We start from the raw sequence: 24,224 nt of genomic DNA, 5'->3' as shown, positions 1-24,224 counted from the left end.
ATCTAAGTATCATACAGCCAACAACTTAGTATCATACAGCCAACACCTCCGTATCATACAGCCAACACCTCAGTATCATACAGTCAGCACCTCAGTATCATACAGCCAACACCTCCGTATATATAGCCAGCACCTCAGTATCATATAGCCAGCACCTCAGTATCATACAGCCAACACCTCCGTATCATACAGCCAACACCTCAGTATCATACAGTCAGCACCTCAGTATCATACAGCCAACATCCCCAGTATCATAAAGCCAACACTCAGTATCATACAGCCGGCATCTAAGTATCATACAGCCAACAACTTAGTATCATACAGCCAACACCTCGTATCATACAGCCAACACCTCAGTATCATACAGTCAGCACTCAGTATCATACAGCCAACACCTCCGTATCATATAGCCAGCACCTCAGTATCATATAGCCAGCACCTCAGTATCAAACAGCCAGCACCTCAGTATAATACAGCGCAGCCAACACCTCAGTATCATTCAGTTAGCATATCCATATCACACAGCCATCACTCGTGTATCAGCTTCGGCGTACAAATCTAGTTAAAATTTATAATTCAGATAAAGAACTCAGTTGCTTTCAAAAACGTTTCATTATTGATTTGTTATAGGTTTATACCCCTAGATTCTCCCCATCCTGTGACGTAACAATATGTGCCCGTTGGAACCACGTGGTTTGCAGAGGGCGGGATACAGATAGGCAATATGGCGTCCGAAAACTCGATGTCCCTCTGAAAAAATCCCACATCGTATAAGTATAAAAATAGTAATACGATCATTTCAAATACGTTTTACTCATATTGACTATATTACTTTAATATAATTATATACTGTATTTAATAATATATTTAATGAGAAATTAAATGAGTTTTAAACTCCTATGGAAATTATTAAACGTTTAGCTTAACATACAACGTCACGTTCTGTTCTGTTCTGTCCATGTTATATTTCAAAACACCTGTTACGTTAAATTGCTATTCATATTATACACGCTGCCAGGGACAAGGTTATGACAATAATTTTAGTTTTCTTTTCTTTAAAAAGCAGTGTGTGTCTACCACGTGATAAATTGCGTCATAAATGCTACGTCGAAAGGCAATATTTTGCTTCGATTGAAGCATTTAAACAAAGATAACTTCAATATTTCACTATTTCGTCACCATTTTAATTACAAATGTAAAACGTAGCGCAGTCAACGCCGCTTGGGGAACCCCGCCTTTGTACTTTTACCAGAGTTTGATTGAGAGTTTGGTTTCCTAAACACTTCGACAAACCTTTTCACATAACGGCCGTCTGACGGAGCACTATCAAAATTATTTTGGAAACTAGTTTGTCGAAGTCTTCACCCAACTCCGGAAATAAAACAAGGACGAGGCTCCTTAAGCGACATAGACTGCCCTTTGTTTCATTTAAATGGTGTAGTAAACGAAAATTATCTTTGTTTTAAGTCTTCATTTTAAGCAAAATGTTGCCTTCCGACATAGCATTTATGACGTAATTTATCACGTGGTATACACACACTAAAAAAGGAACAGCCGCTGATCATGTAAAAAAAATGACAATACACTTACGTCCAGCATGATTATGGCAATATCATTCTCAAGCGTGTCATTGTTAAAGTCGGGATGGGGCACGTACGTCTGTATGTTAAACGAACGTTCCGACGAATCACGTGTTGTCACGTGATGTTTACCTAAATACACCGTCCAGGCGGAAGGAGACTCGGTGGGGATTCTGGAATTTAGTGAATACAAGTTAAGTAATGCACCAGTCAATTGTAACCACGACCCCAAAGTCTCCGCTATCCCCCGGGCCTTAGGAAGGAGGACTGGCGTGGTTACAATTGACTGGTGCAAAAGATTGCCAATAGATGAACTATTTATACGCTTGTCCAAAAAAGATGAAGGTACGTTTCGTAAAACTGATTTTTAAAAAAGTCCAATGCATCCAGACTACCCGCGTACGGAACACCTCGGGTATTTTCCATCGAAAACAACATCGGATGTATACCGGTACATCGGCCATCATCAGTAGGAGTTTGTAAAAAATAGTATTAATTTAGTGTAGTGCTTTACGTGCATTTTGAATATCTTAGTTTAAAATATTTGCCTTTGAAGTGTATAATTGCATAAATAATTAAGATTTCCAAGAGTAAAAATATAAAGTTTAAGCGCTTAATTGAAATAACTACGCGATCTGCTGGCAGCGTAGTTAAATGTAAAGATTTCTGACATCGTAATCCGTCCATATACATCCAAGATTGTATTCGGTGGAAAATGGCCGAGGTGTTTCGAATGGCATCCCGAAGTTCAAATGAAAGAGAACATTCATTAGTGTACGTGTACGTTAAAAGTATAAATGTCTGTACGTGGAACACGTACCACATTGCATTAAGTCATGAGTTGTCACACGACGTTTACCCAAATACACAAAACAAGCAGAGGGCTTGAATGGGAGCCTGAATGGTTAAAGATGCACTCTTACTCTCAAATAAGATTTACCACAATTAATAATATTCCAAAAGGGATGAATAAATGTCGAAAACAATGGTTCTGATGAAGGATACCGATTTTAATTTGAAAGAAATGAGAATAAAACACGGTATTTTTACCTTATGAGACTATAGTAGACCACAGTAAATCAATCTTTAAGCACTCACCAATCATTTAATATTGTTGCGCTTTATGCTATTAAATACACAGCTACAATCTTGTTATCAGTAATTTATATTTTCCATAAATGCATTATTTAGTCAGTAGTTAATGGTTTATCAGACAGAATTGATGTTTGTTATACATGTGTATGTATTGATTTTGAATAAGAGTGTCACTTTTAAGGTATTAATCTCTGTACGTGGAACACGTACCACACTACATTAAGTCACGTGTTATCACACGAGGTTTACCCAAATACACTAAACAGGGCTTGAGTAGGAGCCTGAATGGTTAATAAATGGTTAAAGATTATCCGTAACATAATGAGTACGCCTGTACGCTGTATGTACATGGACACTTATGTCACCTGAGCAACAGTCTTACAAATGAAATGTATTTAGGATTGTAGGAAATATGACTTCTAAAAGTAGCAAAGACGTTTGATGTCAGGTCCCTTGCTTTGATCCCAACTGTTTAAATATGGCAATGACATTTGATATCAGGATCATTAGTATTGTTACCGTGCTTACTAGTGTAAATGTTGTTAACAGCTTAAAAAAGCAAAATTGAAATCCAAGTAACACTGCAGACTAATTTTATGACGTCGTTCGATGGGCGAGCATCTCAGTCTTTGTGGTTAATCTACAATTTTATAATAACTTTATTGCTGCCATGCACATAATCAAAATCAGGCACGTTACCTTTTCATTACAAATTATTGTAAACAGTCATGAATCTTTATTAATACAGATTCACATGCCATTTCGTAATGAGTGGGATTGAAAAGGAATTAAATGATTTCGTGACAACGTTTCATTAAGGATATTCCGCCATGTTCTTCCTATTTCCTGCAGGATTTTGATGCCCAAGTTTAGACTGTGAATGTATACCACGTGATAAATAGCGTCATAAATGCTACGTCGGAAGGCAATATTTTGCTTCGATTGAAGGCTTTAAACAAAGATAACTTCACTATTTCTCCACCATTTTAAATGAAACATAGCGCAGTCTACGCCGCTTACGGAGCCCCGCCTTCGGTCTTTTACCAGAGTTTGATTGAGAGTTGAGTTTCTTAAAACACTTCGACAAACCTTTTCACAATACGGCCGTCTGACGGAGCACTGTCAAAACACATATTTTGGAAACAGGTTTGTCGAAGTGTTTGATGAAACTAATCACCTTATCAAAATTCGATTATAAAACGAAGGTGAGGCTCTTAAAGCGGAATAGACTGTCCTTTGTTTTATAAAAAATGGTGTAGAAATAGAAAAGTCATCTTTGATTCAAGTCTTCATTCTTAGCAAAATGTTGCCTTCCGATGAAGCATATATGACGTAATTTATCACGTGGTATACACACACTGTTAGAGTAAACGTTCACAATTTAATCGCTACCGTTTAATACCTGAAACTTAATACAGGCATAGATTGTGTTTTGCATTGCAGCCATTTTAAGTCAACCATTTCTGATATCAACAGCCATTTTAAGTCAACTATTTCTGATATCAACAGCCATTTTAAGTCAACCATTTCTGATATCAACAGCCATTTTAAGTCAACCATTTCTGATATCAACAGCCATTTTAAGTCAACCATCTGATATCAACAGCGATTTTAAATCAACCATTTCTGATATCAAAGCCATTTTAGTCAACCATTTCCGATATCAACAGCCATTTTAAGTCAAACATTTCTGATATCATCAGCCATTTTAAGTTAACCATTTATTATATCAACAGCCATTTTAAGTCAACCTTTTCTGATATCATCAGCCATTTTAAGTCAACCATTTCTGAAATCATCAGCCATTTTAAGTCAACCATTTCTGGTATCATTTTTAAACTGAAAAATAAGATACCATAGAATACAACCTACAAACAGCCAATGGAATTGCAGATAGGCAATCATTAAGTACTAGGCTTAATCATTAAGAATTTCAACTTACGCTCACTCCGCCCATTCTTAATCATGAAGGTTTTAATTGATGTCATCTAACTTTTACTGAAAACAGAACTTACTTATAAATCTTATCGCCTGATTGGGGCGTTGTCAACACACGCTGCAGGTTTTCTTGACATTAAAACCAAATATGATTATCATGTACTCTTACTCTCGTATAATGGACAGGATATCTATTAACAGAACTTACGACATTCGGAATTCCTCGGCCATTTTTATCGAAAACAACCTCGGATGAATGTCGGCACTTCAGTAAAAGAAGTTCGTAAATTTTTGAATTGCATCAATAATTAAATGTAGTGTTTTTATGACTGATAGACATGTTTTCACATGCTCAATACACTGTAAATCAAAAATATCATTTTTCCTGAAACTTTTATACCTTGAGTATCTATCATTGCTTGATTTATAATTTAGAATAGAGATTTAAGCATAAACTGTTGCCCTATAGTTGAAAGGTCATTTAGGAAGAACTGTCATGGCGGACTGTGCAATTTTTAGAGTTTGTTTTTCAAGTGGAGAGATTTTTCTTAAGAATAACTTGACCCCCCTTTTTATTGGCGTAAAAGGTAATTTAAAGCTTGTACTTTAAGAACATATATGTTTATCATAGTCTGCATTCGCTCGAAATGCCTTTAAATGTTGTCTAAACATAATCATTTCACATTGAATTATAGAGGAAATGATAATGGTGGTGTGTAACCTAAAAGGGACCAAACTGCTTTGTTTAAAAAGTGTCATTTTTGGCAAGAAATGTATTGCATTTCACTATTTCTGGCAAATTTTCACAATTAAATGCATTTATCTTGTCCGGTTGATCAAAATATGCTATTTCCTGGTTTTCACAACTTTCGTCTATTTTCTTTAATAAATTAAGTCGTCTGTAATCTTACGAGCACTGAAAATGTCCAAATTTGGTGAAAATTTGACTGCGAGAACTTGAAATGTGTGCAAAGATTTGTAGAACTGCCCCATTTGATGCTTAGGATGCCATTTGAATCCAGGTTCAGTTGAAAAACCTCAAAGAATGGCATTTTGGGCCAAAACGCCTTAGAAAATACAGACGCACAGGCACTTGGGTGACGGACAGTGTAACTGGAAAACCTGACACAGACTATCAGATTGAGCTAGTTTTGGGTGTATTTATGTATGAAGGACTAATCGAAAGTGTTTTTCATAGAAAATGCAGGGACGGGTTTAGTTATAGGTATGACGTCACCATTGCGTCATATGTACTTCCGTTGTGCGGAAAATTCTCAATAAAAAATAATGTTTTTTATGACTGATAGACATGTTTTCACATGCTCAATACACTGTATATCAAAAATATCATTATTCCTGAAACTTTTATACCTTGAATATCTATTATTGCTTGATTTATAATTTAGAATAGAGATTTAAGCATAAACTGTTGCCCTATAGTTGAAAGGTCATTTTGGAAGAACTGTCATGGCGGACTGTGCAATTTTTAGAGTTTGTTTTTCAAGTGGAGAGATTTTTCTTAGGAATAACTTGACCCCCCCCCCCTTTATTGGCGTAAAAGATAATTTAATGCGTGTACTTTAAGAATATATGTTTATCATAGTCTGCATTCGCTCGAAATGCCTTTAAATGTTATCTAAAAATAATCATTTCACATTGAATTATAGAGGAAATGACAATGGTGGTGTGTAACCTACATCCATGTTGTTTTCGATAAAAATGGTCGAGATGCCCCGAATGAACTTACGAGTTAGCGAAGCAGTGAACGGCCGTCAGAATCAGGCGCTTGTTAAGGACGCTGCCTCCACATGCTGTCTGTTTGTCTTTGGCCATCAGAGCCTGTTAAGCAGAAACCATGTTCATGGGAACTAGTAGGTAATAAAAAAAGTAATCATTTCGTGATTCAGCGCGGAAATAACCGAACTAGTGAGAACTCATACTCAGTACAGCGCGGAAATAACCGAACTAGTGAGAACTCATACTCAGTACAGCGCGGAAATAACCGAACTAGTGAGAACTCATACTCAGTACAGCGCGGAAAAAGCCGAACTAGTACGAATTCATACTCGCACAAGGGCGCATTGACGCAAAAATGGGTAAGAAACGACATGAATAGAAGTAGTTCTTCGGATTTTGCGGTATTAATACTACCTGCGCGCATGGGCAGATAATCTAAAAATACATTCGAAATGTGTATAACTCACACATTGGATAAATTTGTTTTATTGCTAATATTGGATAGTTAAAGATGGGTAAATGTACATGTTGAACGTTATGTTGTTGCCATGATTATGAAAAATGTAACAAAGTTTTAAACAATATTAAAACTGGGTCAACTACGGCACAACGGCCATGACCATGAATCACCTTATTGTATTCGGGAACGTAGAATTACACAGAAATACAATTTAACTTTATTTAGAAAACAGCCAATGATAGGCAATTGTTAAGTACTAGACTTAATCATTAAGAATTTCACCCTTCGCGGGCGTTTAAAGTCCACCTACTGTCACTGATCCGATACACACTCCCTACGTCAGATTTTGCGTTATCAAAGTATCAGCCAATGAGGTTGTATTCTAAGTCAGTTATATGACCTAAAGGAATTTCTTAATGATTAAGAAGGCCTCATTCGCTACGCTCACTCCGCACATTCTATTGCATTAAGAATTTACTTCATGTCATCTTACTATTACATATGTCCATTTTGTTTGAAAGAGAATAATTGTAAGTATAAACACAAGATTTAACATCTCCATACCATCCATGGCCAAGAGTCGACGCGAGCCTCCTTCCCTCCTATAATTCGGCGGCTAACCGGACTGATATGTGGTAAGCCGCAAGGGGGCGTGTCTGTTGATGGATAAACGATGACATAACATTTTATACAGATGGTAGACTGTGCAAGCACGTACGAGTCCCCGTATCTGAAACATCTGTGCAACTAATTCGGATACACTAAATAAAAGAACATTATAAAGCTATGGTAAACTATGCATGCTTTCCCGGGTCTCCGTTCCTACAACATCTCGGCAACTCACCACCGTTTGTTAATGGATACATATAATAATATACCATTTAAGATATATGGCATACGCTTGAAGCTTTCGCGGAACTCCGAACCAAATACATCTCGGCAACTCACCGCCGCAAGAGGGCGTGTCTGTTAATTGATACATATAATAATATATTATTTTAAATCTATGGTATACGTTGCAAGCTTTCACAGGTCTCCGTACTGTAACGGTCAGCTGTAGACGGATAGAGAAGTTATATAAAGACCAGTGGACCCCTTCAGGGTCGAGCATGCTTTTCCCTGAAGGGATCTGTTGGTGTTTGTTTTATTACGCCTGAAAGCTCGGCGATCTGTTGGTGTTTGTTTGGTTGGCTCGCACGTTACAGTACCTCATACATCTCGGCAAATCACCAGTTATGTCTGGTCTGCCGCAAGGTCGTGCGTCTATTAATGGATAAACAAATAAACTATCATTTAAAATCTATGTTAGCCTTTGCAAGCTTTTGTGGGACGCTTTACCTCCTATTCTCAGCGATTTACCGGATTGCTGTCTGTTATGGATATACTCACTGATGTGTGGTCTGCCACCAATGTACATGTATGCTCATTAAGATGAGGTTATGTACCACGGTATTGACAACATATGATATGATATCTGAAGCTGCATCATCAAGATTAAATAAAAAATAATAATATGAAAGTGACAAAAATCAAGGGGCGTAACACAGATTTTAAAAACAACAACAGAGTAATAGGCCTTGTTATAATATTTAAGCGTATCATCATCATTCCGATGTGTTCATACCCAAATGTTATTTGCCTGGCGTATGCGATTTTGGTTGGTCGTCACCAAGCCGGACACGCTAGGTTTCTCCGGAAACTCCAGTTTCCCCACACCTTAAGAAAACATCATACAACGAGAGTGACTAAGCATTAGTTTATGCACCAGTCAATTGTAACCACGCACCCCCCCCCTCCCCCACCCAGGTCCGTGAATAGCGGGGACTTTGACTTTCGGTCCAGCCAACCGAACTGATGGTAAAATCCCCGCCAAATGCCCCCGCACCCAAGGGACTCTAGTAAGGCCCATTTCCCGCTATATTATGCGCGAAGACAAAACCACCGCATAAGCCCGGCACTGCGGGGCCACCTGAAAGGTAAAACACGGCCCATTTCCCTGGCTATCACCGGTAAACCCTAGTCCATTATCGACTCCGCCGACGACGGCGCACAACAACGAACAATACAACAATACATTGACTTGTGTTTTTCTTCAAAACACAGGAGCTAAAATTAATATATACCTACCATCTAGAAAAATTCCACGCCCCCCACGCAATCCATAACTGAATAAAAAACACCAATGCAAATCTCTAGGCATGTTAGTCCGGACAAAATGTAGGCTAGTTCCATATTTTCACAATCACAAATGTTGAATCCATTTAAATATCAATGTCACGTTTATCACTTCAAGATAAGAAATAGGTGAACTCTCGTCTGCAAAATTCTTAAATTATCACACATAAACAAATGACAAAATTAAATAAAAGTCACCTATCCAAATATGCGTCACACATTTTATTTTTAATTGATCAAATATACATGTGTATAAAGGTAAAACAATATAACCATAAAATAAATCTAAGCAAGATTTTCACTGAAAAACACAAAAGGAAACAGGAGTTCATTAGGCCGTCCTTAAAACATGTTTTGTTTAAGTGGTGCCAGCGACTTATAAATAAAACCCGGACTCGTGAAATTGTTTAAGCATGTAGTCGGTAAAACCATTATATTGCAAGAGTTATATCATTTCTTGTTTAATAAAATACATGACTCAGTCATACGAAAACATCTTTCGAACTTATAAGCCCTCTAAATGATATTCAGGTCGAACAAACATAAACAAACATGGTTTTTGTGTGGCCTTAAACTTAGACATCATATCAGGACGCTATGAAAATTGGTGTTGTGACAAATGTTCAGTTTTATCTGACGATCATGGGGCAGATGGTCGAGAGTTAATTGTCTGATCAAATCTAACTTGGACAGTAAGGTCAGTAGTGATTATTGACCTATTAGGGTCATTGTTATAACTTGACGGGTTGAGCTATTTGCGATCATCTTTCATAGACCAATTTGTTTATCGATATAGCGGGCGATGTTGTAAATATTTATAACATATGATATTATATTGTTGTACAGACTAAAGTAAATTGAGCGGCTGCTAGCCACGACCTTTGAGTGAACTTGTACATATAGCTATACGGTTCATATAACTATTCGTATAGGTAAAAGCTACAGTTTAGTGTAAAAAGATCTCTTTAAACTCTCTCACCCCATACGTTGTTTGTTTCTACATCTCCAAAAATATAGGGTTGATAGGTTGGCATTACTTATATTTTTGGAAAACCCGGGATTCTGTACCCGTCCGACATATATCTGGGCTTATCACTTTTGTTGATCATTTTAAATAAGAATTGTCAAGTTTTTAAGCTGCACTCTCACAGATTTACCGTTTTTACAACTTTTTTCTTGTCTTGGAATGGTCTGCCAACCAATGATGAAAGACTGCTGACAAAAATAAGATCGCAGATTTTCATATTTCCGGTCTTAAATAAAGGTTTTATGGCTTAAACCATTAAAAACGGTTTAGGAAAAATGCATGAAACATTATTTTTTGAACTTCAATATAAAAATCTTCGATCTTATGTTTTGTCTACAGTCTTATATAACTGGTTAACATGCATTTTCGCATAAATTGGCTCGTTCCAAGACAAAAAATAAAAAAAAGTTGTCAAAAAAGTTCAATCTGTAACAGTGCAGCTTTAATATATTCACTCAAGAATGCACTTTCTTTTATAAAGTTACGAGAAAAATCCACACTAGTGCAAACAATTAAGCGTCCTGAAAAAAATGTGTTTTTAGTAGTTACTGATAACAACAATTTTTGTTTACACCTTATCGCATTCCTTATTTCCCTCGTGTTAGCGTACATTTTAATCTAAACTTGTATAACGTACACATAACTGGATGACGTAGAGCACAAAAAAGTCCACACATACAAATTCCCGTACATCAAGAACCCGTCTAAATGTTTCGCAGCCTCACTTTCTCTCATTTTTCTTGACAATTTAATACATGCTAAAATTATGGGCATTTTGTTTAAGTTCTGGCGGCCTAAGTAGATCAAGCTTTGTTTTTTATTGACTTGACAGGCGCTGAGTGGTACCCCACTGAAACCAAAACACTTTCTTAAACTAGAATTGATTTTTTTCCATGCAATTTCGATATCAAATAGAAAAATAATAATAGTGTCCAAAATGTATCCAACACGTTCAGATACTAATAGTTGTTCGCAACTTCTTTTTTCTAAAATGGTCATTGCCTATTGGATATGGTATAGTTCTGAGAAACAAAAGCTAATAAATTAAAATAAAATTCGACCAATGATCACCGATAAGCCAAAATAAAGGGTGTTTTAACAAATTACCCTCGAGACATTGGTCTGCCTAGCAACATGCCATCCAATCAAGGTGAACATGGATGTTTCAGTGTGACTTTGACTTTTAAAGGGGCTAGACTCCGTATGCTGAAAGTGATTTTTTTTTTGTCGAAAACTGAAATAAACTTGGTATCGATGTGTACAACGCATTGCAACTTACTAACTGAAGTACCACATAGTTTACAATTAATTATTTTTCACAGTTGTTTCGTATTTTTTCATTAAAAATATTACCAGGTATGTACACCTAGTGGAGTTCATCCTTATGCGTGATTGGCTAGTCGATGTTATCACGTGATGAATATTCCAACTAGGGTAAGCCATCGTAGCCCACTGGATTCAACACTGGACTGCAATTTTGGCGACACCTGTTCGAACCTAGTCTCCGACACGATTTATTTTTACATTTTGGTATATTTTTAACACAATATTAAAGAGTAAAACATTTTGATAAATAACTCCTGAGATTCGTTACAGAAAAAAACTTGTTGGTGCCAATCTGGTGTAAAGTCCCTTTTATCTACAGACATGGGTTTAGCTGACACATCATGACCAAGTTACCACCCGGACAACCCTAAATCAGACGAACGAACTAATATGTCTAGCTCACAGCAAGCACATGTAGAGTTTTTCGACGTCAACAGTCGCAAACAGCAGATTTTAACCACATCATAAACATTTTTATTTCGTCAATTGTTGACATCTTCTTTGTTTTATGTCACGTTCCTGATGTTGTATTACAAAGTGAAGCATAAAACAACACAATTTCGATACAAAAAACAAATTTATTTTACACATGATTCTGTTCCACAAACAATATTACACCAGTATGCACAATGAATTATTGAAAGTGTAGCAATGTAAAGTCATTCTTGTCAACAGTTACAGTAACAGCGGCCATTTCAATAAAAAATAGTGGTAAAAATAGTGGTTACTTCAAATATTTGTATATAGGTCAGAAAAGGAATCACATCGACTTTTTTATTTCCTCAACTTTCTATACATTTTTAATATTCAGTCAGCTATGTAGCATAATAATGAAGCTAGACACTAAAATAACGACTGAGATATGTATTGAAACTGTCTCTGGTGTTATACAACTGATAAATGAGAGAACTCGTTACAAGGAATGGAAAGTCATTTACTGAAAACAAGATTTAGGGGTTTCTCTATCCAAGTTATTCATTATGGAAATATTGTATAAAGAGAAACTACTAAAATATATAATGTATGAAAACAGCAAACATTTCCACACAAACAACTAATCACAACAATGCTGAGAGTATTTATGAAGTTTAGGAAACTATGATTTCATGAGCGTCAGAATGTCTACAAATGGAACTTACTTATGAGATCACCTTAAAGTGACACTCTTATTCAAAATCAATACGTACACATCTATAACAAACATCAATTTTGACTGATGAACCTTTAACTACTTACTAAATAATGCATTTATGGAAAATACTAATTTCTGATAAGAATATTGTAACTGTGTATTTAAAAGCAGAAAGCGCAAAAATATTTAATGATTGGTAAATGCTAAATGATTTTCTGTGGTCTACTATAGCATCATAAGGTAGAAATACCGTGTTTTATGCTTATTTCTTTCAAATTAAACTCGGGATCCTTCATAAGTACCATTGTTTTTGACATTTATTCATCCCTTTTGGAAAATTAAAACAATATTATTAATTGTGGTAAATCTTATTTTGGAGTAAGAGTATATCTTTAATAAAAACACGTGTCATGATACGACCATTAACAGTTTTACCATTGTGGACAACTAATAGCACACTGTCAGCACTTTTCAATCCAGTCAACAAACAAGCAATGGATCCTGGACAGCAACGGCATCAACAGGCATGCCTTTCACAGTCATGTTAGTTCCATTACCAACGACACATGTTATAACTTCAGCGTATTTTTAGGAAATACATAACGGTCCACTCGTTTCTGTGTATTGATTTCATCGTCGCCCACCGGCTGTGAGTGGAATAACATCATTCTATACTGAAAAAAGATGAACATTATTTAAAGTATAACATGACAATTTAACAGTTTTTAAAACTTTTCAAACAAGAGATGTTTGTCAAACATTATGCCCCCCCCTGAGCGCCATGTTGTCAGGATTATATGGACAATTGAATGAAATATGCATGGACCGAAATGACAGCTGATTTGTTGCCGTGTAGGCAGTTTTAAGATTATGACCATTAAAGTGTGAGGATAGAGTATGTTATGACCATGACCTTTGACTCTATTAACTCAAAATCCAGAGTCATCAGCTGGTCACCAGAAACCTAAATGTCAAGTTTGAGGGCCATGGGTGCAGGCATTGTCAAGTTATCACTCAGACAACCTTTTATCATTCAAGGTCACTGTGACCTTGACGTTTGGCCCAATGACCGTAAAATCAATAGGGACCATCTTCTGGCCAGGCCCAACCTCCAAGTCAAGTTTGGTGCAGGCATTGTCGAGTTATCACTCTGATAACCTTTTACTATTCCAGGTCACTGTGACCTTGACCTTTGGTCCAATGACCCCTAAAATCAATAGGGGTTATCTCCTGGTCAGGCTAATTCTCCAAGTCAAGTTTGAGGCCCATGGGTGCAGGCATTGTCGAGTTATCACTCGGACAACCTTTTACCATTCAAGGTACATGTGACCTTGACCTTTGGTCCAATGACCCCCAAAAACAATAGGGGTCATCTACTGGTCAGGTCCAACCTCCAGGTCAAGTTTGAGGGCCATGGGTGCAGGCATTGTCAAGTTATCACTTGGACAACCTTTTACCATTCAAGTTCACTGTGACCTTGACCTTGGGCCTGATGACCCCCCAAAACATAAGGGGTCATGTACTGGTCAGGCCCAATCTCCAAGTCAAGTTTGAGGGCCATGGGTGCAGGCATTGTCAAGTCATCACACGGAAAACCTCTAACCATTCAATGTGACTGTGACCTTGACTTTTGGCCAGATGACCCCAAAAAACAATAGGGGCCATGTACTGGACAGGCCCAATCTCCAAGTCAAGTTTGAGGGCCATGGGTGCAGGCATTGTCAAGTTATCACACGGAAAACCTCTAACCATTCAAGGTGACTATGACATTGACCTTTTGCCCGATGACCCCAAAAAACAATAAGGGTCTTCTACTGGTCAGGCCCAACCTCCAATTCAATTATGAGGGCCATGGGTGCAGGCATTGTCGAGTTATCACTCGGACAAATTTTTACCATTCAAGGTCACTGTGACCTTGACCTTTGGCCTGATGGCCCCCAAAAACAATAGGGGTCATCTACTGGTCAGGCCCAACCTCCAATTCAATGATGCGGGCCATGGGTGCAGGCATTGTTGAGGTATCACTCGGACAACCTTTTACCATTCAAGGTCACTGTGAACTTGACCTTTGACCCGATGAGCCCCAAAAACAATAGGGGTCAGCTACTGGTCAGGCCCAACCTCCAAGTCAAGTTTGAGGGCCATGGGTGCAGGCATTGTCACGTTATCACTCGGACAACCTTTTATCATTCAAGGTCACTGTGACCTTGAACTTCGGCCTGATGATCCCCAAAAACAATAGGGGTCATCTACTGCTCAGGCCCAATTTCCATGTCAAGTTTGAGGGCCATGGGTGCAGGCATTGTCGAGTTATCACTCGGACAAGCTTTAAAATTATTTTAACATTAAAGGTCACTGTGACCTTGACCTTTGACCTGATGACCCCCAAAATCAATAGGGGTCATCTACTGGTCAGGCCCAACCTTCATGTGAAGTTTGATGACCATACGTCCAGGAATTGTTGAGTTATCACTCGGACAAGCTTTGGTCTACCGACGGACCGACCGACCGACCGACCGACATGCCTGTGCAAAGCAATATACCCCTCTTCTTCGAAGGGGGGGCATAATTAGTGAATATTTTAACCAAACATCAGACATGAAAATTGTCTCCTTTGTAGCGGATCCGTTGTCTAGTGGTAACTCAACTGACTATCAATCAAAGGGTCGCTGGTTGGATTACCCGCCGTACCACTTTACAATACTTACAACACTACAACCAATTGACGAACCGCAGGGTATGTGGCTACTGCCTTATAAGCTCACTCGCTCTGATGCAGCCAGCTTTTCCCAATTGTCATTGAAAACAAAAGCGAGTATTTTAGTGTGACAAATGCTCCGGATATCGCTTTGATGAAGTGATAACCAATTAATCTGAAAGTGTGTCCTTCAAATCTACGAATCTTAAAGGCGAGTTTTTTATTATTAAATATTCCACATTACACAACAAGGCGAGTTCTTGAATGCTTTATGTAACAACAGCTACCCATGTTACTAATTATTTCTATGATTTTGATCGAAATTTGGATACAGGTGAAAACACAATAAGAACAAAAATTACCTTCTTTGAGCAACAATCGTGGGATCTTTGGACCTCAACTGTTCAAATAGTCCTAAATTAGATCATAGGCATGGGAAACAAAACTGCTCCTAAGTTCATGTTCTAGCTCTGTCTTCTATCTGAAATAATTATGGGTTTTATTGCATACACCATTCAATAAACCTTTGTAAAGGTTTCAAATATAGTTCGTTATCATACATGCACTCAAATCAATTCTTACTAATTGTGTTTAATAGGAAGATGGTTTATTTCATATCCCAAATACCATACGGCCCATGAGGACAAATACAATATTTACAAATATTTACAATGTCATATACACATACATGCCTAGGAGAAGGAACTCAATAAGTATTTAAACAATGCTCTAAAGAAAACAATGTTTCTTTATAATAGTAAGTTGTCTAACATCGCCAATACAATCTTATTATTTTAGTACTATATGCGTTAGACTTGAATTTATAACAATTTTAAAATGTTTATCATCAATAATACATGGGACTTAACGTTTACTTTAAGTTTACATTCGGGATTAATTGAGCATGCTATTGTAGTTCGTCTCCATTGTTTTTTTTCACAAATTAAGGCTGGAGTTTTTGCCAAAAGTTTCTGGTGTGATACATCAAGGATCATGTGAAATATTAATCTTTACAACATACCATTACTTTGACCAGTACAAGTATAAAGTGGAATATATTCAATTTTAGTAATAACCTGGCTGGTATATGACATCCTCGGAAACTTCAAATGCTACTTTAGATGTGACATTTCCGTCAGCTACTGCCTCTTTTTCTTGTCTGGGTTTTGCAAGCTCCCTCCTCTGTCCTCGTTCCGTCGTTTGAGAGTATGCAACATAAAGCCAGTCTGGGAACTAGCCTAGTCCATTGTTGGCAAATGTCTGCAAAAATCTTATATCAGTATATTTAATGCCTTTATAGTACACGTATATGCATTACATGTTGTTCAAATTCACAAAAAGGATTTAAACGGAAAGTTAACAATTATAATACTTATTTCTTTACGACAAATCCGGAGTTTATAATCTTACAGAAAATTCGGATACACTCTCTTTTGAAGGTTTTTTGTATGCATCACCATATACAATAAAACCTAGGCCGGTATTCATAAGATGTCTGGCCCCAATTTTTCGAAACTTCTTAAGCCCCTTAAAAAGGGTTAAGCTAAGCTCACTATTTTTGTTTTCAATAATTTGCGTAATATTTACATTTTAAGACCTTTTATACTTAAGATAGGACTTTTACATTTTAAGACCTTTTATACTTAAGATAGGACTTTACATTTTAAGACCTTTTATACTTAAGATAGCACTTTTACATTTTAAGACCTTTTATACTTAAGATAGGACTTATCTTTAGGATAATCACAATAAACCATATTTTAACTATCAAAATTCAATTTAAGTATATATTTTGGCTAATTGAAATAAGCTACTTAAGCCTGTTAAGCCTAAGAAGTTTTGAGAAATTTGGGCCTTAAGTCATTTCCTAACTTGAGATAATTTCTTTTTTCAAAGTCAAACGAAAGGAATGTTTAAGTATTTTTAACAAAATTTTAAGTATGTTTTTTAAGTAAGGTCAATAGAAATAATGGATTTTGGAACTTCTTTTTTTATTTTATATGACTAAAGAGATGTCAAAGATAGGAAAGTGACTAAAGTTAGGAAATGACTTAAGAGGTTTTATGAATACCGCCCCTGATCTAGAAATGAATGGTATTGATGAGCAATATCTTCCTTTTTTCCTCAAATTCTATGTTAACTATATGCTTTTAAAACAATTGTTCTTACCCAATTTCTTATAAATCCTTATGCCAAGCTGCGTTTCCAGACGAGATACAAGGCTATTCTTCCCCAGCGCCTTCAATAACTGCAATCGGCATACCTTGAAACTTCCTTTCTTTCACAGCCAGTGTGTGTATACCACGTGATAAATTACGTCATAAATGCTACGTCGGAAGGCAACATTTTGCTTAAAATGACGGCTTAAAACAAAGATGAAAATGTTCCCTACCATACTAACGGTCTATTTGTGTTATTTATAGTTCGTTTTACTTCTTTATTATGAAAGCTCAAAAATAACACATTAACATCATGTAATACTTGCCAAGGAGAGACTGAGGGTCGTTGGTTACATCTGGTTACATCATGTATATACTAACCAAGGAGAGACTGAGGGCTGTTGGTTACATTTGTTTACATCATGTATTTATATACTTACCAAGGAGAGACTGAGGGTCTTTGATTACATCTGGTTACATCATGTATGTACTCACCAAGGAGAGACTGTGGCTAATTGTTTTGATCTGGTAACATCATGTATATATTTACCAAGGAGAGGCTGAGGGTCGTTGGTTACATCTGGTTACATCATGTATATACTAACAAAGGAGAGACTGAGGGCTGTTGGTTACATTTGTTTACATCATGTATATATATATACTTACCAAGGAGAGACTGAGGGTCTTTGATTACATCTGGTTACATCATGTATGTACTCACCAAGGAGAGACTGTGACTAATTGTTTTGATCTGGTAACATCATGTATATATTTACCAAGGAGAGGCTGAGGGTCGTTTGTTACATCTGGTTACAGCATGTATGTACTTACCATGTAGAGGCTGAGGGTCATTGATTAGATCTGGTAACATCGTGTATATATTGACCAAGGAGAGACATCTGGTTGAATGCCATAAAGACCGTTTTTATTTCAATGTTTGCCACTAAAATATAGAATAGGTTGTACCTGATTCCAGGCCATCGGTAGAAACTATTCACAGTCTTCGAGTCCTTCATAGTAGATCCCAGTCGTGTAATTGTGTTTTTTTTCTTCAATGTTTATCTCACTAATTGACACCAACTGCCTCAACTGTAAAACAAAACTCCTGTGCTTAATTAAAACAAGTAAAGAAGTAAAAGAAAACTCACCTGTACCTAATGGAAAAAGGTAATGAGGTAAAAGAAAATTCTCCTGTACATATTGAAAACATGTCAAGAGATATAAGAAAACTCACTTGTACCTAGTGAAAACATATAATTTAAAAGAGGTATAAGAAAACTCAACTGTACCTAGTGAAAACATGTAAAGAGGTATAAGAAAACTCACTTGTACCTAGTGAAAAATGTAAAGAGGTAAAATAAAACTCACCTGTACATATAGAGTGAACACATGTTAAGAGGTAAAAGAAAACTCACCTGTGCCTAGTGAAAACATGTTAAGATGTAAAAGAAAACTCAACTGTGCCTAGTGAAAACATGTTAAGAGGTAAAAGAAAAGTCACCTGTGCCTAGTGAAAACATGTTAAGAGGTAAAAGAAAACTCACCTGGGCCTAGTGAAAACATGTTAAGAGGTAAAAGAAAACTCAACTGTGCCTAGTGAAAACATGTAATTTAAAAGAGGTATAAGAAAACTCAACTGTGCCTAGTGAAAACATGTTATTTAAAAGAGGTATAAGAAAACTCAACTGTGCCTAGTGAAAACATGTAATTTAAAAGAGGTATAAGAAAACTCAACTGTGCCTAGTGAAAACATGTTAAGAGGTAAAAGAAAAGTCACCTGTGCCTAGTGAAAACATGTTAAGAGGTAAAAGAAAACTCACCTGTGCCTAGTGAAAACATGTTAAGAGGTAAAAGAAAACTCAACTGTGCCTAGTGAAAACATGAAATTTAAAAGAGGTATAAGAAAACTCAACTGTGCCTAGTGAAAACATGTAATTTAAAAGAGGTATAAGAAAACTCAACTGTGCCTAGTGAAAACATGTAATTTAAAAGAGATATAAGAAAACTCAACTGTGCCTAGTGAAAACATGTAAAGAGGTATAAGAAAACTCAACTGTGCCTAGTGAAAACATGTAAAGAGGTATAAGAAAACTCAACTGTACCTAGTGAAAACATGTAAAGAGGTATAAGAAAACTCACCTGTACCTAGTGAAAACATGTAAAGAGGTATAAGAAAACTCAACTGTACCTAGGGAAAACATGTAAAGAGGTATAAGAAAACTCAACTGTACCTAGTGAAAACATGTAAAGAGGTATAAGAAAACTCAACTGTACCTAGTGAAAACATGTAAAGAGGTATAAGAAAACTCACCTGTACCTAGTGAAAACATGTAATTTAAAAGAGGTATAAGAAAACTCAACTGTGCCTAGTGAAAACATGTAATTTAAAAGAGGTAAAAGAAAACTCAACTGTACCTAGTGAAAACATGTAAAGAGGTAAAAGAAAACTCAACTGTGCCTAGTGAAAACATGTTAAGAGGTATAAGAAAACTCAACTGTACCTAGTGAAAACATGTAAAGAGGTATAAGAAAACTCACCTGTACCTAGTGAAAACATGTAAAGAGGTATAAGAAAACTCACCTGTACCTAGTGAAAACATGTAAAGAGGTAAAAAAAAACCTCAACTGTACCTAGTGAAAACATGTAAAGAGGTATAAGAAAACTCACCTGTACCTAGTGAAAACATGTAAAGAGGTATAAGAAAACTCACCTGTACCTAGTGAAAACATGTAATTTAAAAGAGGTAAAAGAAAACTCAACTGTACCTAGTGAAAACATGTAAAGAGGTAAAAGTGAACTCACCTGTACCTAGTGAAAACATGTAATTTAAAAGAGGTAAAAGAAAACTCAACTGTACCTAGTGAAAACATGTAAAGAGGTAAAAGTGAACTCACCTGTACGTTATTAAAACAAGTAAAGAGGTAAAAGAAATCTCAAATACACATAATAAAACCATTTAGTAAAAAAGTAAATGATTACTCACCCGAACGTATTGAAAACCATTGGAGACATACATGAATACGTACCTGCTCCTAAAGAAGCCAGTATACAGGATACAGAAATAGGCACCTGCACCTAAAGAAATCAGTATACAGATACAGAAACAGGCACCTGCACCTAAAGAAGCCAGTATACAGGATACAGGATCAGGCACATGCACCTAAAGAAGCCAGTATAAAGGATACAGAAACAGGCACCTGCACCTAAAGAAGCCAGTATACAGATACAGAAACAGGCACCTGCACCTAAAGAAACCAGTATACAGGATACAGAAAAAGGCACCTGCACCTAAAGAAACCATTATACAGATACAGAAACAGGCACCTGCACCTAAAGAAACCAGTATACAGGATACAGAAACAGGCACCTGCACCTAAAGAAACCAGTATACAGGATACAGAAACAGGCACCTGCACCTAAAGAAACCAGTATACAGGATACAGAAACAGACACCTGCACCTAAAGAAACCAGTATACAGGATACAGAAACAGGCACCTGCACCTAAAGAAGCCAGTATACAGGATACAGAAACAGGCACCTGCACCTAAAGAAACCAGTATACAGGATACAGAAACAGGCACCTGCACCTAAAGAAACCAGTATACAGGATACAAAAACAGGCACCTGCACCTAAAGAAACCAGTATACAGGATACAGAAACAGGCACCTGCACCTAAAGAAACCAGTATACAGAATACAGAAACAGGCACCTGCACCTAAAGAAACCAGTATACAGATACAGAAACAGGCACCTGCACCTAAAGAAACCAGTATACAGGATACAGAAACAGGCACCTGCACCTGAAGAAGCCAGTATACAGGATACAAAAACAGGCACCTGCACCTAAAGAAACCAGTATACAGATACAGAAACAGACACCTGCACCTGAAGAAGCCAGTATACAGGATACAAAAACAGGCATCTGAACCTAAAGAAACCAGTATACAGATACAGAAACAGACACCTGCACCTAAAGAAACCAGTATACAGATACAGAAACAGGCACCTATACCTAAATAAACCAGTATACAGATACGGAAACAGGTACCTGCACCTAAAGAAACCAGTATACAGATAGAGAAACAGGCACCCCCACCAAAACCAACCAAAATATGGGTCAAGGAACACACACCTGCACCTTATGCAAAAGAATGAAATTAGTAATTGAAAACTCACCTACACATAATGTAAAGAAGTACAGAGGTAGAAGAAATATTGAAATCAACTTCACAGTTAAAACTACTCACCTTTACCTTAATTAAACAAGTTACTTGGTTAATTTAAACTCACCTCCACTTAATGAAACCAGTACACAGGTAAAAGTACACTCGCATTCATCTTATGAAAACAATAACACAGGTAAATGAAATATTGACTGTAAAGAATGAAAATAAGTGAACTAATAAATGAATACTCTCAGTGACCAGTACACAAGTAAAGGAACATGAACGTGCACCTGATGAAATCAAGTAAAAAGTTATATAAAAACTCGCAAACTCATGAACCAGGTAAAGGAACACCTACTTTACCTAATGAAAACGATGAAGTTGTAAGCGAAAGCTCTTTGGCACCTAATGAAAACAAGTGAACAGAAACATGAATGTTCACATGCACCATATGGAACCAGTACATAGGTAAATGGAAACTCGGCTGCACCTTATCAAAACGTAATAAAAACAACGAAATAGGCAAAAAAAATCCACTCACTTAAAATCAGTAAATGGGTCACGAAACATTTAGTTTGACCTAATAAAAACAAGTAGAGGTAAATGCACCTCTTGCATGCACTAAAAAGGTACACAGCTAAGGACAACCTCAAATGCACCCTCTGAAAACACAACAAAGGATTAATGAATACTCACCTCACCTGTAGTAAACAAGTACACAGGTAAAGGACCACCTGCTCACAATAATAACAAGTACATCAGGTAAAGGACCACGTGCTTAAGATAAAACAAGTACACCAGGTACAAAACCACCTGTACATGATAAAAACAAGTACACCAGGTAAAGGACCACCTGCACATAATAAAACAAGTACACAGGTAAAAGACCACCTGCACATAATAAAACAAGTACATCAGGTATAGAACCACCTGCACATAATAAAACAAGTAAATAAGTAAAGGATCACCTGCACATAATAAAAACATGTACACTAGGTAAAGGATCACCTGCACATAATAAAAACATGTACACTAGGTAAAGGATCACCTGCACATAATAAAAACAACTTTACCAGGTAAATGGCCACCTGCGCATAAAAAGAACAAGTACACAAGGTAAATGACCACCTGAACACGATTAAAACAAGTACACCAGCTAAATGACCACCTGCACATAATAAAACAAGTACACCAAGTAAATGACCACCTGCACATAATAAAACAAGTACACCAAGTAAATGACCACCTGCACATAATAAAACAAGTACACCAAGTAAATGACCACCTGCACATAATAAAACAAGTACACCAAGTAAATGACCACCTGCACATAATAAAACAAGTACACCAAGTAAATGACCACCTGCACATAATAAACAAGTACACCAAGTAAATGACCACCTGCACATAATAAAACAAGTACACCTGGTTAAAGAAACCACTTATAATAAATCAAAACAAAAACACAGTTATGCACCTAGTGAAATAAAGTGAAAGTGAAAATGAAAGCACCAATTTCAAACAAGTCAAAGGGTAAATGAAAACTCGACCCGCACCTTATGTCCACAAATTATCTATAAACTCACCTGCACCTGTTGTGTAGCTGTTTCTTCGAACGTTTGGGTCACCAATTGCAGCGGTAGTAGACAATTTGACCATAATTTGAACTTCGTGAAATATGAAAAGAATAAATATAAGACAAATATGAACCCCCCCCCCTTAATTCTTAGATTGAAGTGAGTTGCCACCCATGCGGTATTGAAAACCCCCAAACAAGTGTTTGCTCCCTGTTTAATAACCAGACTGGCAACTGGCTTAGGTCAGGTTACCCACTTGTTTTAAAAAAAAATTGTTGTAAAATAACGCAACTAAAAAATTCGTGGGTGGGAAAGGACATTTTCAATGTTTGTTAGCAGAAAGTACATGCACAAACTACTACTAGAACTACTACTAAAACTACTACTGATTCTGCGTCTGCTGCTGCTGCTGCTGATTCTGATGACAATAAAAACGCTTCTACTACTACCTCTACTCATAATAATAATAAAAGTAATAAATAAAACAAATAGTGAGTGTAACTTTTTGAAAATGCCCATTCCTCTTGAAATGGCCGAAATGCGTTGCGTGTATGCGATATTCAAACGGGAATCTTTTCAGTATTTTAGCTGGCTGACATCTAATAATACACTGTTTTGAATTGTCAGCAAATTCAAGCATGCACATGAACAGGGTGTACTGAACTATAAAATGCTTAAAATATTTTTTTGTTCTTCAAATGATTGAACATTTCAGACAATTAAATTATCCGTGTAAAGTTAAAAGCGACTGTAGTGCATTGATATTATTGTTCTAACAAAAAAGCATGACACGGATTTAAAATAGTCTGAAAAACTATACACTAAAGTATACACGGGTTCGCATTGCAAGCCAGCCGGGCAGCATGGCGAACGGACACGCCAGCCAGGCAGCATGGCGAACGGACACGCCAGCCGGGCAGCATGGCGAACGGACACGCCAGCCGGGCAGCATGGCGAACGGACACGCCAGCCGGGCGGCATGGCGAACGGACACGCCAGCCGGGCAGCATGGCGAACGGACACGGGCTCGCAATTGCACGCCAGCCGAGCAGCATGGCGAACGGACACGCAAGCCGGGCAGCTTGGCGAACGGACACGCCAGCCGGGCGGCACGGCGAACGGACACGCTAGCCGGGCAGCATGGCGAACGG

At 37.1% G+C, this 24,224-nt stretch overlaps 1 long non-coding RNA gene across 1 annotated transcript; it reads right to left on the bottom strand.

Moving 5' to 3' along the window:
* Positions 1 to 1,720: 1,720 nt before the first annotated feature.
* On the bottom strand, positions 1,721 to 7,467 carry LOC128216921 (uncharacterized). The gene is made up of 3 exons (XR_008258155.1): positions 7,375 to 7,467; positions 6,361 to 6,452; positions 1,721 to 1,753 (listed from the first exon to the last, which is right to left on the bottom strand). It is a non-coding gene; the product is annotated as an uncharacterized LOC128216921 (long non-coding RNA).
* Positions 7,468 to 24,224: the final 16,757 nt, after the last annotated feature.

The sequence above is a fragment of the Mya arenaria genome, chromosome 14 (genome assembly GCF_026914265.1).
Source record: "Mya arenaria isolate MELC-2E11 chromosome 14, ASM2691426v1".
Taxonomy (NCBI): Eukaryota; Metazoa; Mollusca; class Bivalvia; order Myida; family Myidae; genus Mya; species Mya arenaria.
This window is presented reverse-complemented; position numbering and strand designations above follow the sequence as displayed.